Source organism: Rana temporaria, chromosome 10, assembly GCF_905171775.1.
Source record: "Rana temporaria chromosome 10, aRanTem1.1, whole genome shotgun sequence".
Lineage (NCBI taxonomy): Eukaryota > Metazoa > Chordata > Amphibia > Anura > Ranidae > Rana > Rana temporaria.
Genome location: NC_053498.1, coordinates 93,388,751 through 93,412,764, shown reverse-complemented (window position 1 = coordinate 93,412,764; position 24,014 = coordinate 93,388,751). Strand labels below are relative to the sequence as shown.

Below are 24,014 nucleotides of genomic sequence, written 5' to 3'. Positions count from 1 at the left end.
TGAGAGGTTTGTGGAGGAGGGGGCTATGTGTGCAGGGAAGGTAATTGGGGGGGGGGTATGTTTGTTAGGAGGGGGATTGGGAGATTTGTGCTAGGAGGAGAAATGGGGGGGGGGGGATTTGACCACCTGTACCCTGCCCTACTGAGCCCCTGTCCTCCATCTTGCTGACCTCTGTACCCAGCCCTCCTGACTCCCTGCCCCTTGTCCTGCTGACCCCTGTACCCAGCCCTCCTGACTCCCTGCCCCTTGTCCTGCTGACCCCTGTACCCAGCCCTCCTGACTCCCTGCCCCTTGTCCTGCTGATCCCTGTACCCTGCCCTACTGACTCCCTGTCCTCGATTTTGCTGACCTCTGTACACTGCCCTACTGACCGCCTGTCCTCCGCCCTGCTGACCCCTGTACACTGCTCTATTAAACTCCTGTCTTCCATCCTGCTGACTTCTGCACACTGCCTACTGACCCCCTGTCCTGCTGACCCCTGTACACTACCTTGCAGACCCTTCTCCTCTGCCGTGCCGAGTCCTGTCCTCCACCCTTCTGACCCCTGTCTTCTACCCCGATAACCCCTGCTGGCCACCTGCACAATGCCCTTCTGACTCTTGTACACTGCCCTGCTGACCTCTCATCCTCTGCCTTGCTGACCCCCTGTACAATGCCCTACTGACTCACTGTATACTGCCCTTCAAACTAATGGCCTCTGTACACTGCCCTACAAACTACCGACACTATCCTTTATCCTTCTGATCCTCTCTACAGTGCCTTACTGACATTTTTTACTGCACCCCCACATCACACAGGCTAGATCCGGCCCTGGCTGAAAAACCATCTAGGTGCATGTGTTTCACCAGCAAATGTTTGTGAAAGTCGCATTCCATGCTTTATAAATAGACTCGATTTCCCCATTCTTGCTAAACAGCATTCCAACAGTTGGCACCTGCATCTGATTGGATACAGTCCCTGTTTGGTCAATTTTCAACCTGGTTTCTTTTGCCAAATATGTGCCAACTGGCCCACGCTTGGCTTGAATTTAAACTGATTAAACAGAAATGGCAGACTTTAGTCAGCAATAAACAATGACACCAGTCACAAAAAACAAAACAAAAAACTAATTAGTGATTACTAATACAAATCAGCATCAACCACAATATCAAAGGTAAATTAAATAAAAACATCCAGAAAAGCTTTATACCTACCCCAAACAAATACTAAAGTTCATATTATGCAGCTTTTTCCAGGACACTTCTGTCCTGATGCACTCACTATGAGCAAACTCCACAGAATATGGGCTGCTTTAAGACTGATGTGGTGCGGTATGACCACACCACTGGAGCAGAGCAGTGTACCTGCGGGTTTGGTGTGCGCTAGCTGGGCTTTACTATAAAGTTCTATTAGCTCCGGAGGTTTTAATGCGCTTTCTGAATATGTACCAAAGATGCAGCATGCAGAAGTTTTGCTGCGCTTTCAGAAAGCACACCAAAACCACAGGACCTTTATAGAACTCTATGGGACAGTGCACCTAACCCACACCAAACCTGCGGGTACACTGCACCGCATCTTTAAGCAGCCATATGGTTACTTAGTCAGGTTGAAAAAAAAAAACACATGTCCATCTAGGTAATGAAAAAAAAAAAAAAACTCCAATAAAGCATGATCCAATTTGCTCTCGGGGTGCATTATGAAATGAAATCCTTATTTTTGGAAATACCATGGTGTGGGCAGATTTCTGGCAGTCACAGGATGTGTCACACCCCTCCAGCCTGTGTAGTAGAATAACAGGAAGGTGAAGCCTCCAATAATCTACTTGTAATATCCCACCCCCATTGTGTTAAGCTGGTTAGTGGTCCTGGAGGAGGAGGGAGGAAGTGGGCTGTCATTTATCACTGTGTATACACCCACATATGTATAGTCACATGGGCTGCTCAGATGTGATAGGGAGGAAATGCTCAGCTTAGAAACTCACTGAAAACTGAGCATGTGCAGAACTGCCAACACTGCACTGCAAAATCCTTAGCTGAATTGGGGACTTGGACAGAAAGGGGAGATAGAGAGCAGCAGAATCAAGCAGCCAGCTAGTTATGGAGACACCCACAAATAGGCAGTAAGGAGCAGAAACATGGGGTGAACTAACTAAAATAAACAATTTTAACAAGAAACCATCTCCTAAAGTTGAAGATTGTTTTATTAACATGGTAAAAAGCGCAGTGTTAATACACACAGTACACTACCCTAAGTAATCAACATTTGAGTTCACTGTGCTCATGTCAGTGCAAGATATATTCTGATTGGCTGCATGACTTATGCCGCGTACACACGATCGGAAATTCCGACAACAAAATCGTGGATTTTGGAATTTTGGCTCAAACTTGTCTTGCATACACACGGTCACACAAACCTTGACGGAAATTCCGAATGTCAAGAACGCGGTGACGTACAACACTACGACGAGAAAAATTAAGTTTGAGTGATGATTCCTGAGCATGCATCTAAGGGTTCTTTCACACTGAGCGGATATGTATTGATCCGCTCCGTTAGCCCGTTTGGCTCAGCGAGGATTCCTCCGTAAATCCCCGCTGAGCTGTCGGCGGACAGGGCGGTCCCCGCACACAGTGCAGAGACCGCCCTGTCTTTCCTCCGCTCTCCCCTATGGGGAATCGGATGAATACGGACCGTGTGTCCGTATTCATCCAATCCGTTCCGCCGGACGGAAGAAAAAAAGGGATTTTTAAATACAGCTTACCTGTAAAATCCTTTTCTTGGAGTACATCACGGGACACAGAGCGGCATATTCATTACTATGTGGGTTATATGGAGTACCTTCAGGTGTTGACACTGGCAATCTCAAACAGGAAGTCCCCTCCCTATATAACCCCCTCCCATAGGAGGAGTACCTCAGTTTTGTAGCAAGCAGTATGCCTCCCAAAATGGTCCCCATAAGAGGGGTGGGAGCTCTGTGTCCCGTGATGTACTCCAAGAAAAGGATTTTACAGGTAAGCTGTATTTAAAAATCCCTTTTTCTTTATCGTACATCACGGGACACAGAGCGGCATATTCATTACTATGTGGGATGTCCCAAAGCAATGCTTTAATGAGGGGAGGGAGACATCTTCCCAAGGATTTAATTCTGAGATAACTCAAATAATAATAATAAATCCAACTTAGTCGAGAAATAAAATTTAAATTTTTTAACTCAAGGGTGCCCCCGATTCTGAGGGTCTTAAAAATGCGGCCTGCAGCAGTTCCTGCCAAAACGGCTGTATCAGTATTCCTTCTTACGTCCAACCGGTCTGATTTAGAACACTTGTGGACTCAGGACCAGGTTGCCGCCTTGCATAATTGAGCCCCAGGGAACTGATGGTGTGCTGTCCAAGGAGGCGCCCATGGCTCTGGCAGAAAGAGCCCTTACTGGCAACGGAAGAGGCAGTCTTTCAAGCTGTAGGCCTGAGTAAATAATAGCTTCCTCTCTCACGAGAGGATGGCTTTTGCAGCTGCCTGCCCCTTCTTGGCTCATCTGGAAAAAATGAACAACACATCTGTTTTCCGGAACTTCTCTGTAGCTCTAAGATAGGCCTTTATGGCCGTGACCATACCCAAGGTATATAGCAACCCTTCCTTTTGGAAGTAGGTTTCGGAGAAGGATGATAGTACCAAATCCTGGTTAGGAAAGAACTGGATATAACCTTTGGTAGGCAGGGAGGATGCGGATGGAGAACCACCTCGTCCTTGTGAGAAAAATTAAGATATAGCTTCTTATAAGATAAGGCTGCTATTTCTGCTCTCTTTGGCCAACTATGGCAACCAGAAATCCCAGCTTCCTTGATAGCCAATCACAGGAATTTCAGCCAACGACTCACAAGGTTGTTCCTGTAGAGTTGACCGAGTCCCACGGCAAGTGGGGACATACCCGGAGGATTAATGCGCAAGACCCTCTGAAAGAAGGTGTCAACCGCGAGTGGGAGTCCACCACTCCTAACTGGAGAAACTTAACATTTGATCAATGTATACTTGCGGCAAACTATTCCTTCGCACATACCAGTCTACATAGGCTTCCCGGACCCTGTAACAAATCACCCTGGAGACCGGCCCTCTAATCCTGATCAGGGTAGAGATTATCTGCCTAAAACGGCCTCTACTACTGAGAATCAGGGATTCAGCCGCCAGGCCGTCAAATTTAGACGCCGTAATGCAGGGTGTAGGATCGGGCCTTGTGAGAGTAGGTCTGGCCGTAGAGGAAGTGCCCAAGGTTCTCCCACTGCCATCCTCAGGATTAGTGAGTACCATGCCCTCCTGGGCCATGCTGGAGCTACCAGGATGACTGGTTTGTGCTCCACCCTGATCCTGCGTAACAGGCGGGGTAGCAACTGTAGCGGGGGAAAGGCATATAGCAGTTTGAACTGATGCCACGGACAAACCAATGCATCGGTTCCGCAGGCCATAGGGTCCCGAGTACGGGACATGAACCTGTCTAGTTTCTTGTTGAATCTTGATGCCATGACGTCCACGTCCGGTATTCCCCACCTCTGGCAGATTAACTGAAAAACTTTAGGGTGCAGAGACCACTCCCCTGGCGACAGAGACTGACGACTCAAGAAGTCCGCTTGCACGTTGTCCACCCCGGGAATGAAAATTGCCGATATACAGGGCACATGAGCCTCTGCCCACAGGAAAATCAAGCTCACTTCTCTCTGAGCTGATTGACTTTTGGTTCCCCCTTGGTGATTTATATATGCTACAGCCGTTGCATTATCCGACTGAATCCTCACCGGGAACCCCTGTAATTTGGATGTCCAAGCCTCGAGGGCCAGCCGAGCAGCTCTAAGCTCCAAGATGTTGATGGGCAACTGCCTCTCCGCATGTGCCCAAGTGCCTTGGCGAGTGCAACCATCCAAGACCGCTCCCCAGCCCTTTAGGCTGGCATCTGTGGTTACTATCTTCCAGGCTATGGGGCTGAACGATTTTCCCTTTAGCAGGTTCTGAGGGTTTAACCACCAACACAGACTTTGCCGGACTCTTGCTGACAGAGGCAACGGAAACTCCAAGGCCTGCGCCTTCTTGCTCCAAGCTGCCAGAATGGCTGCCTGTAGGATGCGAGTGTGGCTCTGAGCGTAAGGTACCGCCTCGAACGTGGCCACCAGCTTGCCTAGTAAACGCATACATAGGCGAATAGTTGGTTCTCTTTTACTCAGAACCAGCTGAATCAATTCTTTGATAGCCCTGACCTTTACCAGGGGTAGAAAAACCTTTTGCTGAGCTGTGTCTAACCTCATGCCGAGATAATCCAACTGTTTTGCGGGTTGGAATACTGATTTTTCTCGGTTTATGACCCAGCCGAACCTCTCGAGGATCTGAACCGTGAGGGCAACCGCTTGCTCCAAACAAGGAGAGGAGTGGTCTATGATCAAGAGGTCGTCCAAATATGCCAGGACCGTGACACCCTGGATTCTTAGACTGGCTAATATTGGAGCTAGAACCTTCGTGAACACCCGGGGGGCCGTAGCCAGCCCGAAAGGAAGCGCCACAAATTGGAAGTGACGCTGAGCCACTGAGAAACGTAAAAATCTCTGATGTGGCTGAAAGATCGGTATATGAAGGTAAGCATCCTTTATGTCTATGGAGGCCAGAAAATCGTCCTTCTGGAGCACGGCGGCTGCTGACCGAACAGACTCCATCCGGAATGACTGAACCTTTAGATAAATGTTTAAATTTTTTAGGTCCAAAATTGGCCTGACCTCGCCGTTGGGCTTTGGCACGACAAATAGATTGGAGTAGAAACCTAGCCCTTGTTCTTGGACTGGTACCTCTACTATCACGCCTTGATAAATCAGACGATCCAATGCCGCCAAAAAGGGGGACCTCTTTGCTGGATCGTTTGGAATTCTTGATTCCTGATAATGAGGAGGAGGAAACTTTAAAAACTCTAATCTGTAGCCTGTGGCCACAGAAGATCGGACCCATCTGTCGGGGATGTTGGCTTCCCAGATCTTTGAAAAGAAACGAAGCCTTCCCCCTATCCTCGTGGGTGGGGGCATCTCTTCATAAGGCAGACTTAGGGGCAGGCTTTGCTGGCTTGCGATACCAAGGCTTTTTGCCTCCCGGGGCCTGTCCCTGCGATTTAAAATTTGATCGCGCAGGAGGCCGTCGATACTGCCTGGCATTAGAGGGCCCTGGCACAGGGGAAAGTTGCCTCTTAAATGTAGGACCCCGAGATCTCTTCTTGACTGGCAAAAGGGTACTCTTGCCACTTGAGATAGTCTGAATGTATTTATCCAGATCTTCTCCGAAGAGTCGACCTCCATGGAAAGGGAAACCTGCCAAAAGCTTTTTGCATGGGGGCTCGGCCGCCCAGTTCTTTAACCATAAGAGCCTTCTCATATGCACTAAAAATAGAGATAAGCGAGATGCCTGCTGAATGGAATCTTTTATAGCATCCACCGCAAAGCAAAGAGCTCTGGGTATATCGGACAGCTCTTCTGCCTGTTGGGCAGGGATGTCCTTAAGCATCTGTTTAGTCTGGTCCTTTAAAGCCTGACAGACTCCTATAGCAGCCACCGCTGGCTGTACCACTGCCCCTGCCGTGGAAAAAGAAGCTTTTAAGAGAGTTTCCAACCGTTTATCAACCGGGTCCTTAAACATCTGAATGTTTTCTACCGGGCAAGTTAGTGATTTATTCACACAAGAGATGGCAGCATCCACAGCTGGGAGCGCCCATTTTTTGGCAAACTTCTCCTCTAACGGGTAGATAACAGAAAATTTTTTAGGCGGCAAAAAAATTCTGTCTGGTCGTACCCAATCTTGGAAAATTAGCTCCTCTAATAACGGATGGACTGGAAAAACTGCGTTATTCAGGGGCGCCTTTAAGGAGCCCAAAGAGGAAACTGCCGGACCCCGGAGCTCCGGTAAAGGCAGGTTAAATGCTGAGTGTACCATGTCCGTCAAAGACTGGACCCACAGGCTCTCTGCTTGGGAGGCTGAGAATGGTTCCTCAATAGTAGATTCCTCAATTTCTGAACCCTCTGGGTTCTCGTCCAATAGATCCTCCTGAAATTCTGATTCCTCCAGTGAAATCACTTCAGCATCCGAGGATACACATTTTGGCGAAGGGGACCTAGCCCGCTTTTTGCCTGGAAAAGATTTAGTGAGCATAGCTGCCAATCTTTTCTCTAGCCCTTCTAATGCGGTAGCTAGCTTTTCCTCTGTGACGAACACAGGGTTGGGTGGATCTGGGCCAGCCACTGCACCAGATCCCCCTATTGGCTCAACCAAGGCGGCCACAACTGGGTCAGGTGGGGAGAGTACCGGCATAGCCTGACTCGTATCCTCAGAATCCGAGGGGGAACCCTTTTGCTTTTTTACATTTTTAGACCCCCTTGATCCTGAGCCTTTGGGTGCCATGGTACAAAACCGCGGTTCTTAGCCTGCAACAACTAACTGTACGCAGCTAGGATTACTAGTGTCCAAAAACCCTGGTGAGGCCGAAATCAAATATAAAGGAAAACATTTTTTTTTTTTTTTTTAATATGCTATTATGTTCCTTTAAATTAGAAGTAATTATATTTACTTTCCTTTTTTTTTTTTTTTTTTTACGGCCCCACCAATATCTTTTTTCCAGCCCTTCAACCTGCTGACAAAGGGGAATTTTGGCTAAATAAGAAAAAATAGGCCAAGCCTATGATGTACTACCCCTTTCTTGCCACCGGGGGTCGCAGGAATGCCGCTCTGTGTCCTCTCTCCTCCAGATCAGCTTCAGACTGATCTATGCGCGCAGCCTGTCACTCTTAACAGAGGCGGGACACGCCTCTTCCTGCGTGCTCCCGCCCTCCCCCCTCTCCCGATGGCGCGAAATTCATCTATTTCCTGCGTGCCCGCGCGCGCGCGCGTGACAGGGAGAGGAGAGAGAGACACATGGAGACGCCAGACGCCGACAGAGCTGGGAGAAAGGACGCGCTGCAGGGCGGCAAATTTGAATCCCCCGGACAGGTAGGCTGCAATAGAGACTCTAAGGAATCAGTTGCTTAGCCCCAAGGGTCTCTTCCTAGACCCTGTATACCCAGCAGAACAGCAGGTAGCCAGAAGAAGATTGTTTGGACAGGGGGCCAGAAAATGGGGAGGAACAAAACAAATCATCCTGTCCACTAACGGACATAGTGACCTTGGTGCCCATGCAGAGCATACTTAGGCTGCCCCCCCTTGTGGTCCCCCTTGGGAAGCTCGCAGTCGAACCAAGTTCCGCAGGCTCCCCACTTACCTGCTCCATGCCGCAGGACATTTGTAACAAACACAGTCCAATCTTCTCCCATCTCCGTGGGAAGTGTAGTAGACCTTCAGGCACTGGGGTCCTAAAAGGAACCGCTGTCCTGGACCTATACAGCACCTCTGGCAAACAGGGAACTCCTGGCTTAGAAAAGCTGTGAGCCCTGGGCCCAGGGTCCAGCCCTCCAGAGAGGGCATTATAGGCAAAAACCCCCTGGATTTGGGGGCCCGGGTACTGTCCACTTCGGCACTGAGGCACTCTGGACAGATCCGGTTAGCCCGCCTTGATCCCAAGGATATGGAGGCAAGCTATTCCGTGACCAACACCTAAGACACTGGCGAAAAAACTGAGGTACTCCTCCTATGGGAGGGGGTTATATAGGGAGGGGACTTCCTGTTTGAGATTGCCAGTGTCAACACCTGAAGGTACTCCATATAACCCACATAGTAATGAATATGCCGCTCTGTGTCCCGTGATGTACGATAAAGAAATAGGGTTTTCTTCCGTCCGCAAAAGCGGATCTTTGTGGACGGTTGCGGACGTTAGCGGATGCATCATCCGCTAACGTCTGCAATCCCATAGGGATACATTACAAGTCCGTAAACGGACTTGTAATAAATGGACCGTTTGTCCGTACGTGTGAAAGGGCCCTAATTGTTTCCGCGCATGCGTAGGATTTTTTGTGCGCCGGAATTGCATACAGACAATCGGAATTTCTGACAATAACTTTTGCTGTCGGAAAATTTGAGAACCAGCTCTCAAATTTTTGTGTTTGGAAATTCCGACAGCAAATGTCCGATGGAGCCTACACGCGGTCGGAATTTCCGACCAAAAGCTCACATCAAACATTTGTTGTCGGAATGTCGGATCCCGTGTACGCGGCATTGCTGTCATTTTTACAAGGTTCCTTATGCATCAACGAGCAACAAAGCCACCCTATGTGTGGGGAACGGGCGCATGTTGGTCCAGAGTTAAAAACGGGGATAGTTTTGGCCCTCCAGGTTACCTTGTGTCTTCTTTAGAATGAAATGAAATTTAATACATTGGGCATTGGTGGCGGGAAATCAAGTTTTTGGAATTTCTGTTCATCACAATCCAGATCAGATCTTAAAATGGGAGCAATCAGGTCATTAAAAAAATAAATCAAATTTTTTGGAAGATAAAAGAAAAATAGCAAATAAGAGACCGTGGCCACTTTTAGCTGAAAGTGAGAACAGGAAGTAAACTATTTAAATAGTTGCGATTCTGTATACAATAGGTTCCCTATTACTACAGATATTCTTGTATTTGTACCACACCTGTTTTTCCAAACCAGCTGTGTAAGATGAGCCTAGAAAATGGATAATGAGGAGTCCCCTCCCCCCTACAGTTGGAACACACTTTAGGGAACGTATTAACCCCTTCAACGCCCCCTAGTGTTAACCCCTTCCCTGGCAGTCACATTTACACAGTAATCAGTGCAGTTTTATAGCACTAATCGCTGTATAAATGTGAATGGTCCCAAAAATGTGTCAAAAGTGTCCGATATGTCCGCCGCAATGTCACGGTCACAATAAAAATTGCAGATCGCCGCCATTACTAGTAAAAAAAAAAAATAATAAATAAAAATGCCAGAAATCTATCCCCTAATTTGTAGACGCTATAACTTTTGCGCAAACCAATCAATATACGCTTATTGCGTATTTTTTTTTTACCAAAAATATGTAGAAGAACATGTATCGGTCTAAACTGAGGAAAAAAATATTGTATTTTTTTTTTTTTAAATTGTGGTATTTATTAAATCAAAAATTTAAAAATATTGTATGTGTGGGGGGGCCATAAAGATTTAATTTGGGTACAGTGTTGCATGATCGCGCAATTGTCATTCAAAGTGCAACAGTGCTGAAAACTAAAAATTGGTCTGGGCAGGAAGGGGGTGAAAATGGCCTGTATGGAAGGGGTTAAGGGTGTGTGTCCTATGCCTGCATACTTTTGCTGATAGGTGTCCCTCATTCCCATCTCAAAAAGTTAGGAGGTATGATATTTGTAGCTGCTAACTACTTTTTTTTGGGGGGGGGGGGCCTGGAGCTCCTCTTAACTTACTTTAAATATGTCCTGTGCAACTCCTCTTAGTAGGGACTGGGATCCAGCTGCAGTCTGGGGCCGCTACCAATCAGTCTTCATGTTGCCCCTTGCTGTGACATCATTTTGCCACTGGGGCCACCGTATGACCCCACTAGGGGTCATACGGTGGGCTGACAATGCAAAATTAAAAAGGGAGTGGGAGGCTTATGCGTATTTGGGGATTGGGGGCCCTGACATGGGAGGGGGGGGCTTTAAACATGTTTTTATTTTGCACAGGTATGGGAACACATATCCTGTGTTAATGGAGCTTTTTATTGTTTCAACATACTGAGAGAATGAATGCATAGAATCCTATGCTGCTTTCCCCATGCTAGCTGCAACTTGAGCCAACATGTTGCTTCCAGGGCTGAGTCCCTTTTACACTCTGCCACTCCCTGTCACTTCCAGTCACTGGTCATCGAAACTTGTTTTTGGAACAGAAACGAAACATTTCTGGGCCCTGATGCAATATATGTGATCGAGGATATCCTGCTATAGATTTTATGTCTGCAAGTACTTCACGCCATGGGATAAGACCCTTTCTAAGATATACACACATTATAGACAAGTCTTCTGTGGGTGCATGACAGGCAAAACGACAAGCATGATAAAACAACCACCCCCCCCCCCCCCCTGCCTGCTTTCTCCTGGTTGATCCGGCTCTTACTCCATCTTGGTGGCTGGTGAAAGGCAGCAGCTCCCGCGTCCTCTGCTCCAGCAGGGCGGACCCGATCTAGGCGGCGGGCTGCGGCTCCGCTGTCCTCATCTCCAGCATGGCCGCTTTTGCCATGCGTCTCCTCTCTCCTCGGCGCTCTCTCACCTGACGTTTTGGCTAATCAGGAAACGGTTCTTGTGACCCGCTTCCTGATTGGCGGGGAGGAGATTTAGTGCGAAAATACCGAATATTCATTCGCTATTGTCACACAGCTGGCATTGGGGCGCAGCACCCTTTTTGAAGCCTATTAAATCCTTTGGCTCTAATCACGTGCTCCCTCCCCATTGTAATTCATAGTCTGGGGCCCTGTATGTAGATAGAGGGGGTGCCACTGGTCACAATGATAATATAGACACGTGGAAACGCTAACAGTCTAAAGCAGGGGGGCCACATGTGGCCCGTGGAGCCCTCTGATGTGGGCCGCGACCTTCTGCTCTGGGATGGAATAGAATAGAACACTGTTATTAAAGGTCAGTTTATTACTAAAATCACAGTGTATACTGTATATGGGCATATCTGTTCTGCAATGGTTAGTGGGCTGCTTTCAAACTGATCCGCAGATGCAGAGTAGTGCACCTGCGGGTTACCTGTTACCAGTCTATTGTAAAGTGCAGGAAAGCCAAATGTGCGGGTAAACCACAGTGCATCAGTGTGAAAGCCGCCTTTAGCCCCTTTCACATGGTCAGTCCGATCCAATTGGACCCTCCATTCACCTCTATGTAGTGGCAGATGTAAACCGACTTGTATCCTACCTCCAATCCGATCCTTTAAAAAAAAAAGAGAGTTTAGTGGGCTGTGTCTGTGTCTGCTCTGCATATGCAGAACAGACACGGACCTGCCATCTGCCTGCTCCACTCTTCGTGGCCCGCGACCGGTTTGCAAGTCGCTTAGGTGGCCCTCGTGCTTCAAAAGGTTGGGTACTCTGCTCTAAAGCTAGGAATATACAGACTTTCTCATTCGACTGAGGCCCCGTACACACGACCGAGGAACTCGACGTGCCAAACACATCGAGTTCCTCGTCGAGTTCGGGCTGACTTTTCCCATTGACTAACGAGAAAATAGAGAACATGTTCTCTTTTCGGCCCGACAAGTTCCTCGTCGGCTTCCTCGCTGAAAAGTGTACACACGACCGAGTTTCTCGCCAGAATCCAGCTCCGACCGAGTTTCTGGCTGAATTCTGCCGAGAAACTCGGTCGTGTGTACGGGGCCTGAGGTCTGAATAAAGAAAAATCTGTTAGGTTTCTCCATCCACGCTATACAGTGCGGATAGACGAGCCGGGAGCGCTGTTTTTTTTCATTCCGACTGCTGGCACCAGCGCTTGTCAGGATAAAAGCTTAATCAGTTTGGATTACTTGCTATTTGGCTAAGAATTTTCCATTCAGCTCCTTCAATTTGACAGGGGAGGGCCACCTACGTAGTAAATTTCAGCCTAGCCCTAACCTCACAAAGTCGGTGACAGCTTTCGATTAAAAAAAAAATGACACAACATTGGTAAAGCCAAAACGATACAAGCGATACAATATTGGAAACAACTTTGATAAAGGTAACAAACCGATTTAAAAAAAAAAGTAGACATCTGAAAAAGCTTTAAAAGTTCACATTCACAGTTCACATTTTTTTCAGTACAGTCTGTTTTTAAAAAGAAGTAAAAGTGGAATATAAATGAATGCAAAGGAACAGCTATTCTGGATTTTATGATGACATGTCTGACCAATCCTGATTGCGAGTGAGTGAGAAACTTATATAGCGCAACACATGCGAACTGAATCGCCTATGGGCGCTTTCAAAAAATAAAATACTAGATTTTATATATATATATATATATATACCGTATTTATCGGCGTATACCGCGCACTTTTTTGCCCTGAAAATCAGGGCAAAATCGTGGGTGCGCGATATATACGATACATACGATATACGCCGATACCCGCTTTCCCGCGCCGAGTTTTAACACTGCGCCGGCATATACCGAGCGCAGTACACTCGGGCAGGCTCGGCTCCTCTCGCGCCCACGTCCTGGACGTACAGGACGTGAGCGCGAGAGTAGCCGAGTCTGCCCGACTATACACGAGTGTACTGCGCTCGGTATATGCCGGCGCAGTATTCAAACTCGGCGCGGGGATCGAGCGGGGAGGACGCGGCAACAGGACGCCGGACCCGAAGAAGAGGACACCCGAAGCCGCAGACGGACGCCGGACCCGACGAGGCCGCTGCGCAAGACACCAAAACTGTAAGTACTAAAATGTCTTTTTACAGGAAAGTCGGGTCCACTTTAGGGGTGCGCTCTATACGCCGGAGCGCGCAATACCCCGATAAATACGGTATATATATATATAAAATATATATATATACACACACACACTATATTATATATACACCGTATATACTGGAGTATAAGCTGAGTTTTTCAGCACATTTTTTTGTGCTGAAAATGCCCCCCTCGGCTTATACTCGAGTCACCGTTTTGCGCCTGATCTCCCAGACTTTGTGGACCCGGTACCGGCCAACCTTGGCACACATGTAGCCCCACTCTTCCTCTACATGTGTGCAAAGTTTGTTGTCCGGGGGACCTACGGCCGGGGAGCACCGATTTTTTTTTTTTTTTTAAACCCAGGCACCCCTTCCATAGACTCCCATGTTAAACAGTAATTTCTCCGGTGACTTTAGGGACCCGGTAACGGCCGCTCGTAGGTCCCCTGGACCAGGAACTTGGCACACATGTAGCCCAATTTCTCCTCTATAAGTGTGCAAAGTTTGTTGTCTGGGGAACCTACGGCTGGGGAGCACCAATTTTTTTTTTTTCAAAACCGGGCACCCCTTCCATAGACTCCCATGTTAAACATCAGTCTAGGCATGGGCACATTGAGGCATATGCACAGCGAGGCATGGGCACAGTGAGGCATGCAGGTGGGGGGCAGAAAATGTCCCGGGCCCAGCATCAGCGAGAATAAATATGGCTTCAAGGAGGCGTAGTGCCCCTATCAGTAGGAGGGATAGTATCCCATCATTGTTATCAGTAGAAGAAACGGTGCCCGCTTGTTGGTGTCAGTGAGAGGAATAGTGCCCTAAGGACTAGAAAAGGGCCACATCTGGCCCTCGAGCCACAGTTTGGAGACCCCTGCCCTAGATTATTACTAATGACTTTGCAAATCCCACTGATCCATTCCCGATGATTTATGTGCTCATTGTTTTTTTCTGCTTGGTCTCTATTGTTGTATCTTGTATTAAATTGTAAAACCCTTAGCCCCAGATCACCCTTCTGGGAATTCTATGCGGATCAGATGCGATCCGAAAACCTTAGAGTCACATGCCATCTAAAAAAGCATTTTTCCAAGGAAGGTTGTTCACATACTGTATATGCGGTGCGAATTTGCTACGGTTTAGGCTGGGTTCACATTATTGCGAATTGGATGTGAATTTCACTGCATTCAATTCGCATGTATGCAACTGGATTGAAAACGCAGTCCAGTGTTTGCAGATGTGACCAATCCTCTCACAAATTTTGCACAAAATTTGCATTGAAATCGCACATGGCAAGCAGAAATTGCAATGCAAATTTGTACTGTGTACCGCTTTCAATTCCCATGGTCTTCCTTTTATATTGTAAAGCGCTGCGTACACTGTTGGCGCTATATAAATCCTGTATAATGATAATATTTGCTGTACATGCAGTCAGTGACATCACTGGCGCATGCGATTTGAAGGATCAGCCACCCGTGCCATTTCTTCAGAGCCCTGTGAGGTGACCGGCGGTTCCCACGTGCATGCGCGGGAGCAATGTCATTGCGGCCTAGGCCAGTCACAGAGCCGGAGTCCGCGAACCCGGGAAGCAAGACGGGTAAAGATGGAAGCTGTCTCCAGTGATGACATTGCATCGCTGGAAGGCTTAGTTTTTCAAGTAAGTTTCACATAATGTGCTAGTATGCGATGCACATTATGGGCCAGATCCACAAAGAAGTTACGTCGGCGTATCTATTTATACGCCGCGTAACTTCTAGGAGGCCCCGTCGTATCTTTGTTTTGTATCCACAAAACAAGATACGACTGAATGTGGGCTCGATCCGACTGACGTACGTCTTAGTACGCCGTCGGATCTTAGGTGCATATTTACGCTGGGCGCTAGGTGGCGCTTCCGTTGATTTCCGCGTAGAGTATGCAAATTAGCTAGATACGCCGATTCTCAAACGTACTTCCGCCCGGCGCATTTTTTTACATCGTTTACGTAAGGCTTTTTCTGGCGTAACGTTACCCCTGCCTCATGAGGCGTACGCAATGTTAAGTATGGACGTCGGACAATGTCGTTTACGTTGTTTGTGTAAAATGTTTGCGAATAGGGCTTTGCGTAAATTACGTTCATGTCGAAAGCATTGACTCTTTGCGACGTTATTTAGAGCATGCGCACTGGGATACCCCCATGGACGGCGCATGCGGCGTTAAAAAAAACGCCATTTACGTGGGGTCAAGATGAATTACCATAAAACACGCCCACATCTAATCTATTTGAATTGCGCGCCCTTACGCTGACAGATTTACACTACGCCGCCGTAACTTACGGCGCAAATTCTTAGTGGATAAGGAACCTCCGCTCTAAGTTACGGCGGTGTAGTGTATCTGAGATACGCTACGCCAGCCTATATATGCGCCGAGGTACGTGGATCTGGCCCTATGCCTTTGCCTTGCAGGTAAGAAAAAAATCAAATAAATGTGCAGTGGTTTATAACCGCTTTAAGGTCTCGCGCAGACTGGACATTTTTACAGTTGCTGTTTTTGGCTTCAGATATCTTTTAATTTTTGCAGCCAGTAAACTCCCCAGCGTGTTATCCTATGTGTTCATGCATACATAGGCTGTTATCACCATTATTGGGCAGGGGCGTTTTCTGTCTGGAAAAAAACTTCCAGAACTAATGAGTTTGAAGAGGTGTTTTTCAGCTGTAAAAACGCGACAAAAACGTGACTATACGCTGTTTGAGCAATGCTAAAAAACACAAATGCTGAAAAACCTGGCAAAACTCCATTTCAAATCGCTGCAAAATGCGGAAGGCTGTTTGCGATGCCATTACTTCTAATGGCACCCCAATTACGCCGTGACTTTGCCGCAATTGTCGCGCGGTAAACCGTGTTGCAAGGGCAGTGCTTAACGCTCAAAAAGGAACAGGAGCTTCTTTTGGATGACAGAGTCATGCATTGCGGTTTGCCGCAATTGCAGCGTGGTAAACCGCGGGACAATCGCGGCGCGATTGGGGTGCTATTAGAATTAATGGCATCGCAAACGTTTTGCAGCCATTTGAAATTGCGAGGCGGAATTCCGATTCAGCCCGCAGTCATGTGCGAATGCAACCTAAGGTACAAGCTACCGGACTGACCATACAATGGTTGTAAAGTGTGTACCATTAGGCTGTCGCATGTTTGCTACATGTGATGATACTTGTTAAAAAAACTAGAATAAAAAAAATGCTGAAACATAAAATGCTGGCAATCCTGCACGCCTAACATTACTTATTCATAAGGCGAAATACACTGCTACAACAAATATCTCAGACCAACTACTGTATGTTTTCCATGGAGACGCATAACCTTTCAATCCACATGGGTTACCCATGGAAGGAGTTCTACCTGCTTCCTAATTAAAGTCTAGGGACTGGAAAAGCCCTGGAGAAGTCACAGCTTTTGAAGTCATAAAAAAAAAAAAAAAAACAACACCAACTTAATTGCTCATAAACCAGACCAACAATATCACAAAACAGTACAGTTTGATCAGATCATCTCTTGGATTTCACTTGAAATACTGGAGATGTTAAGGAAGGATCAGTTCTAGAAGATAATACGGTACGGATCATGCTCCTTACCTCTTGGATCTACAAGGAGAACGTTGCAGCTCTCTCGCTCCTAGACCATCTGTGTACCTGTGGGAGAAGGCAGGTAGAAAGTCCTGTGCGCTGACAGATGTACTCGTCAAGTCAGGAGATTATGTCATAAAAGGAATGGAAGTATGTATATTTGTAAGGCGCCCTAGCGGCACTAGGTGTCAGAGTCCAGCAATGGTACAGGAGATTTGCTTTCCAACATTTCCTGAGCAGCGTCAGGTTTCAAAGTACTAGGGCTCTCCCTGAACAACACCTGCCCTCCTAGTTTTATTTTCCCCTGAATGTTTAAAGATGGGAATCTTCATCTCTGTTCTTGTTCCTCGGGGCATGAGGCGTGAGTCATTTGCCTAACAAAGAGGCTGCCTCTGTGTGGAAATCCTTTCAGGTTTCTCCCTCTGTGTCTATATGCTTTTAATGCATGTTTAACACGAAGCCTGATATTGTTCATAACGATAAGTAGAACCTCACTTTCATTTTGTGGGACGCAACGTGTTTGTGTTTGTAAGACTTTTATAGCTATCCGTGTCCCCACTGGGGAGATTTCACCTCACGTCCTGTTTTTTTTTTTAATTTTTTTTAGGGCAGCAGGAAGTGAAGAAAAGTATCTGCAGTAAAAGCTAGATAGGACTTTATTTTATCCTTTCCCGATGACTGGTTGTCAGGGGCGGACTGACCATTCGGTATGTATACTGTGTGTATATTTATGTGTATACTGTGTGTATGTGTGTGTGTACTGTGTGTATATGTATACTTTGTGTGCAGTGCCGGCCCAAGACATTGTGCTGCCTGGTACCAAGAATGAAATGCTGCCCCCCCCCCAAAAAAAATTACGCCCACCAAAATGCCCCCACATCAATTATTTTATATCATGATAACTAAAGTGGACCTATCATGGCTCTTTACATGTATATAGGAGTATAAAAAGGACCTGTTATGGCTCTATTCATGCAATTAACCCCACAGTGGAGAGGAGAGTGGAACGGGAGGAGCGGTCGGGCGGCAATTAGCCCCACAGTGGAGTGGAGAGTGGAGCTGGCGGAATAGGATGGCGTGCAGGCAGGAAATGTGCTGCCCCCCTGAAAGTGCTGCCTGGTACAATGGTACCATCGGGTGCCATGGTTGGGCCGGCCCTGTTTGTGTGTGTACTGTGTGTCTATATACGGTGTGTGTATATTGTGTGTCTGTGTGTATGTATATTGTATGTGTGTGTGTGTATACTGTGTGGCCCCATAATTTATTGCCTGGGGGGCCCCATAATCTCCTATTGCCTGGGGGCCCCATAATCTCCTATTGCTTGGGGGCCCCATAATCTCATATTGCCTGGGGGCCCCATAATCTCCTATTGCCTGGGGCCCCACAATCTCCTATTGCCTGGGGGCCCCATAATCTCCTATTGCTTGGGGACCCCATAATCTCCTATTGCCTGGGGGCCCCATAATCTCCTATTGCTTGGGGGCCCCATAATCTCCTATTGCCCGGGGGCCCCATGAGTTGTCAGTCTGCCCCTGCTGGTTGTCAGGTTCTTTTTGCGGGAGGACATTAAAGTCCTATTTGTTGCAGCTCCAGCAGATCTATGGGAGCTGGCTGTACAATGCCACCAGAAAGGTTGGTTTTTAATCAACCCATCATGGGATCTCAATGAATGAATGGTACCACCTTTTAAAACGTAATTGTTGATGCATGGAGAGATTTTCCATTATGTTCAAAAAACCACATTGCAGCCAAAAGCCAACTGTCCTATTTTTAGTGGAGAAGGGGTACAGTGATTGTGGCAGACACCCGCGATACATTGTTTGGGGATGGGAAGCCATCTCGCTAACCCAGCAAGAAAACCTCCTCTGGATGGCCATCTTAACCACTTACCCCCCGGACCATATTGCTGCCCAAAGACCAGAGTACTTTTTGCGATTCGGCACTGCGTCGCTTTAACAGACAATTGCGTGGTCGTGCGACGTGACTCCCAAACAAAATTGGCGTCCTTTTTTTCCCACAAATAGAGCTTTCTTTTGGTGGTATTTGATCACCTCTGCGGTTTTTAGTTTTTGCGCTATAAACAAAAACAGAGAGACAATTTTGAAAAAAATTAATATTTTTTACATTTTGCTATAATAAATATCCCCCAAAAATATATATAAAAAAAAATTTTTTCCTCAGTTTAGGCCGATACGTTTTCTTCTACTGTACATATTTTTCGTAAAAAAAAAATCGCAATAAGCGTTTATTGATTGGTTTGCGCAAAAGTTATAGCGTTTACAAAATAGGGGGTATTTTTATGTCATTTTTATTATATTTTTTTTACTAGTAATGGCGGCGATCAGCGTTTTTTTTTCTCGGTATTGCGACATTATGGCGGACACTTCGGACACTTTTGACACATTTTTGGGACCATTGGCATTTTTATAGCGATCAGTGCTATAAAAATGCATTGGATTACTATAAAAATGCCACTGGCAGTGAAGGGGTTAACACTAGGGGGCGGGGAAGGGGTTAAGTATGCCTGGGTGTGTTCTTACTGTGGGGGGGGGGGGGGGGGGTGGCCTCACTAGGGGAAACACTGATCCTCGGCTCATACATTGTATGAACCGAAGATCAGCATTTCCCCTGCTGACAGGACCGGGAGCTGTGTGTTTACACACACAGCTCCCGGTCCCCGCTCTGTAACGAGCGATCGCGTGTGCCCGCCGGCGATCGCGCCCGCCGGGCACACGCACGGGAGTCGGGGGCGAGCGGGGGGCGCGCCTCTGGCGGCGCGCCCCTAGTGGCGGCTGGGAGAGAGGACGTTATACTACGTGCTCTCGCCCAGCCGAGCCAACTTGCCGACGAATAACGGCGGTGGGCGGTCGGCTAGTGGTAAAAGCTGGCCAAACATGGTTCCCATGTGTGCCGATTTCTGTAAACCTGCTAAAAACCACACGACTCAACAAACTTCAATTGAGAAATCAAATGCGATTGTAGGTCACACCCACCAAGACCAAACCTCCCCAGATACAAATAACTAAAATACTCAAAACCTTCTTATTTGGCAAATTTTTGGGCCGTGACACCTTTATTGGTTTAACCATTAATTTCCAATAACTCTTTATTATCACTCATATTTATTATCCCTCATAACTTCAGATAAATAAATCACATAACAGATTTCTACCTGCTCAGTTTTTAGAACTCGAGCAGTACCTCAAACTTCAAATATCAATAACAGTCCCCACACGACGGTCTTGAGCATTAAGACCGTCCCACTCCAACCGTCGCGGCCATCTCAATGCCATTCTGTAAACCCAAATTAAATATATCCATACCCACTTCCGACAAGTGAACACCATCCGACCTGTATAGACCTGAATAACCGCCCTCCAGGTCCACATGCCGATAGGATAATCCACCAATCTGTGGCATGAAATTTTCCAGAGCCCTATTGACTCTTTTTTCCTCATTTTTTCCATAACCCTCCTCTGGTCAGAGGAGAGCCACGAAAGATGAGGAACCACCTTAAGAAAAAACGAGTGTTGTACCTGGGGAAGTAATAATAAAACGATGCAAGTCACGCTTGATCATAAACAATAAATCCAACGTTTTAACATTTCCCAAATCTTTTCTTCCCAAATTCACAACCAAAATAGATGGCAACGGCCATACTTGACACAACCTGTTCAAATGAAAATACAGTTGGAACCACTTCTATTAAATCCTGGGATGGGGAGGCCACAATCTCAAGAAAGTGGCCCCATATTGTGCCCCCTTTTTTCAGGAGCTGAGCCTGCTCGACAAGAGAGATCTTTATGTGTATGGACAGCTTAAGACCACATACACATAGGGCCAGATTCTGAAAGGACTTACGACGGCGCAGCGCGATGTACGCCGTCGTAAGTCCTAATCCGACCCATCGTATCTATGCGCCCGATTCTTAGAATCAGTTACGCATAGATATCCATTAGATCCGACAGGCGTAAGTCTCTTTTGCCGTCGGATCTTAACTGCATTTTTTTGTTGACCGCTAGGTGGCGCTTCCGTCGAATTCCGCGTTGAGTATGCAAATTAGCTAGATATGCGAATTCCCGAACGTACACACGGCCGGCGCAGTAAAGTTACGACGTTTACGTTAGGCTTTTCCCGGCGTATAGTTGCCCCTGCTATATGAGGCATAAGTGCGGCGTACCAATGTTAAGTGTGACCGTCGTTCCCGCGTCGAAATTTTAAAAAGTTACGTAGTTTGCGTAAGTCGTCCGTTAATGCGGCTGGACGTCATTTACGTTCACGTCGAAACCAATGACGTCCTTGCGGCGTACTTTGGAGCAATGCACACTGGGAAATTCCACGGACGGCGCATGCGCCGTTCCGCAAAAACGTCAGTCACATCGGGTCACAGTAGTTTTACATAAAACACGCCCCCCTGATCCAAATTTGAATTAGGCGGGCTTACGCCGGCTAATTTACACTACGCCGCAACTTACGGAGCAAGTGCTTTGAGAATACAGCACTTGCCTGTCTAAGTTGCGGAGGCGTAACGTAAATCAGATACGTTACGCCCAGGCAAAGATACGCCGCTGACTGAGAATCTGGCCCTATATTACCAAAAGTATTGGGATGTCTGCTTTTACATGCACATGAACTTTAATGGCATCCCCATCTTATTCTGTAAGGTTTAATATTGGGTTGGCCCCCCCTTTGCAGCTATAACAGCTTCAACTCTTCTGGGAAGGCTTTCTACAAGGTTTAGGAGTGTCTATGGGAATGTTTGACCATTCTTCCAGAAACGCATTTGTGAGGTCAGGCACTGATGTTGAACGAGAAGGTATGACTCGCAGTCTCGGCTCTATTTCATCCCAAAGGTGTTCTATTGGGTTGAGGTTCCTCCACCCCAAACTTGCTCATCCATGTCTTTATGGACCTTGCTTTCTGCACTGGTCCAAATCATTTGGTGGAGGGGGGAGTGTGGCATGTTTTTTTTTTCAGGGGTTGGGCGTAACCAAGTTTAAGTTTGGTGAAGGGAACACATAAGGTGTTAGCAGATCAAGATATTTTGGACAATTTCATGCTCCCAACTTTGTGGGAACAGTTTGGGGATGGCCCTTCCCTGTTCCACCATGACTGCGCACCAGTGCACAAACAAGGTCCATAAAGACATGGAGGAGCGAGTTTGTGGTGAAGGAACTGTGAGCCAGGCCTTCTCGTCCAATATCAGTAGGAAGAAATAAACAGCTGCACACCACAGGAATGTTCCAACACTTTTATTCCAAAAATAGTAAATGACAGCCAACAAAGACACAGTGTCCGAACCCAGGAGGTATATATCCAATATCAGTGCTTGACCTCAAAAATGTGTTTCTGGAAGAATGGTCAAACATTCCCATAGACACACTCCTAAACCTTGTGGACAGCCTTCCCAGAAGAGTTGAAGATGTTCTAGCTGTAAATGGTGGACCATTCTTCCAGAAACACATTTTTGAGGTCAGGCACTGATATTGGATATATACCTCCTGGGTTCGGACACTCTGTCTTTGTTGGCTGTCATTTACTATTTTTGGAATAAAAGTGATCTCCTCTATGTTTATGGAAAACATTCCCATAGACACACTCCTAAACCTTGTGGACAGCCTGAGGCATCTGTTTCACTTTTTTGGAGACCTGCGGTGCATCAAGGGTTGAGTCCCCTCTGACTATACAGCATTTTGTTTAGTTTAATATCCCTTTCACACTGGGGCGCTTTTCAGGTGTTTTAGCGCACAAAATAGCACCTGAAATGTTCCTCTAAAGCCAAACGCACCACCCCAGTGTGAAAGCTTGAGTGCAGCACAGGAAAAAGAGTCCTGCAAGCAGCTTCTTTAGGGCGGTGTGGGAGCGGTGTATACACCGCTTCTATACTGCCCATGCCCTTTGAAATGAATGGGCAGCGCTGCTGAAGTGCCTGCTTCGACAACGCCGCAACACGGGCGCTTTTAACCACTTAAGCCCCACCATTTTGTTGCTAAAGGACCAGCCCCCTTTTTGAGATTCGACACTGCGTCGCTTTAACTGACAATTGCGCGGTCGTGCGACGTGGCTCCCAAACAAAATTAGCGTCCTTTTTTTCCCCACAAATAGAGCTTTCTTTTGGTGGTATTTGATCACCTCTTCGGTTTTTATTTTTTGCGCTATAAACAAAAATTTTGAAAAAAATTCAATATTTTTTACTTTTTGCTATGATAAATATACCCCACAAAAAAATGTTTTCCTCAGTTTAGGCCAATACGTATTTTTGGTAAAAAAAAAATCGCAATAAGCATTTATTGATTGGTTTGCGCAAAAGTTATAGCGTCTACAAAATAGGGGATAGTTTTATGACATTTTTATTATTATTTTTTTACCAGTAATGGCGGCGATCAGCGATTTTTATCGTGACTGCGACATTATGGCGGACAAATCGGACACTTGACACTATTTTGGGACCATTGTCATTTTTACAGTGATCAGTGCAATAAAAATCCACCGATTACTGTGAAAATGACCCTGGTAGTGAAGCCTGTAGGGGGCACTGAAGGGGTTAAGTGTGACCCAATGTGTGATTCTTACTGTGTGGGGGCATGGCTTGGCGTGTGACATCACTGATCGTCATTCCCTATGACCAGATGATCAGTGACAGTCTCACTAGGAAGCACGGGGAGAGGTTTGTTTACACTTACCTCTCCCCGTTCCTCAGCTCTGTGACCCGATTGCGGGACACCGGCAGCGATCGGGTCCGTGGGTCCTGCAGGCGTGGTCACGGAGCTGAGGACCTTAAAGGGGACGTACCTGTACGCCCTTGTGCCCAGCCGTGCCATTCTGTCGACGTATATCGTCGTGCGGCGGTCCTTAATCGGTTAACCCTTCGGCCGCTTACCTAAGTTAAATGCGCCCGCTAGCTGCCGAATAGCACCGCAAGATGCCCACGGACTAAGACTCTGGGTGACATTAAAGTTCATATGCATGTAAGGGCAGGCTTCCCAATACTTTTGGTAATATAGTGAATGTATGGAGGTGTAAAGGTGTAAAAGGGGGGACAAGGGGAAAGGGTATAAGAGGGAAGGGATGGAGAAGAGAAAAGTTCTCTACTTCATTAACTTCCACTCC

General features: G+C 47.0%; 1 protein-coding gene across 6 annotated transcripts in view; it reads right to left on the bottom strand.

Moving 5' to 3' along the window:
• Window positions 1-24,014, bottom strand: part of LOC120915317 (galactoside alpha-(1,2)-fucosyltransferase 2-like) — a 192,172-nt gene that overhangs the window by 46,056 nt on the left and 122,102 nt on the right. Inside the window, exon 1 of one of the 6 annotated variants that reach the window (XM_040325707.1) lies at window positions 16,914-17,305. The exons of 4 other annotated variants lie outside the window; for them this stretch is intronic. The gene's annotated coding sequence lies outside the window, so the exon portion shown is untranslated. Of the gene's footprint in view, window positions 1-16,913; window positions 17,306-24,014 lie in introns of those variants that run through there. One more of the 6 variants, XM_040325701.1, reaches the window with a different exon arrangement.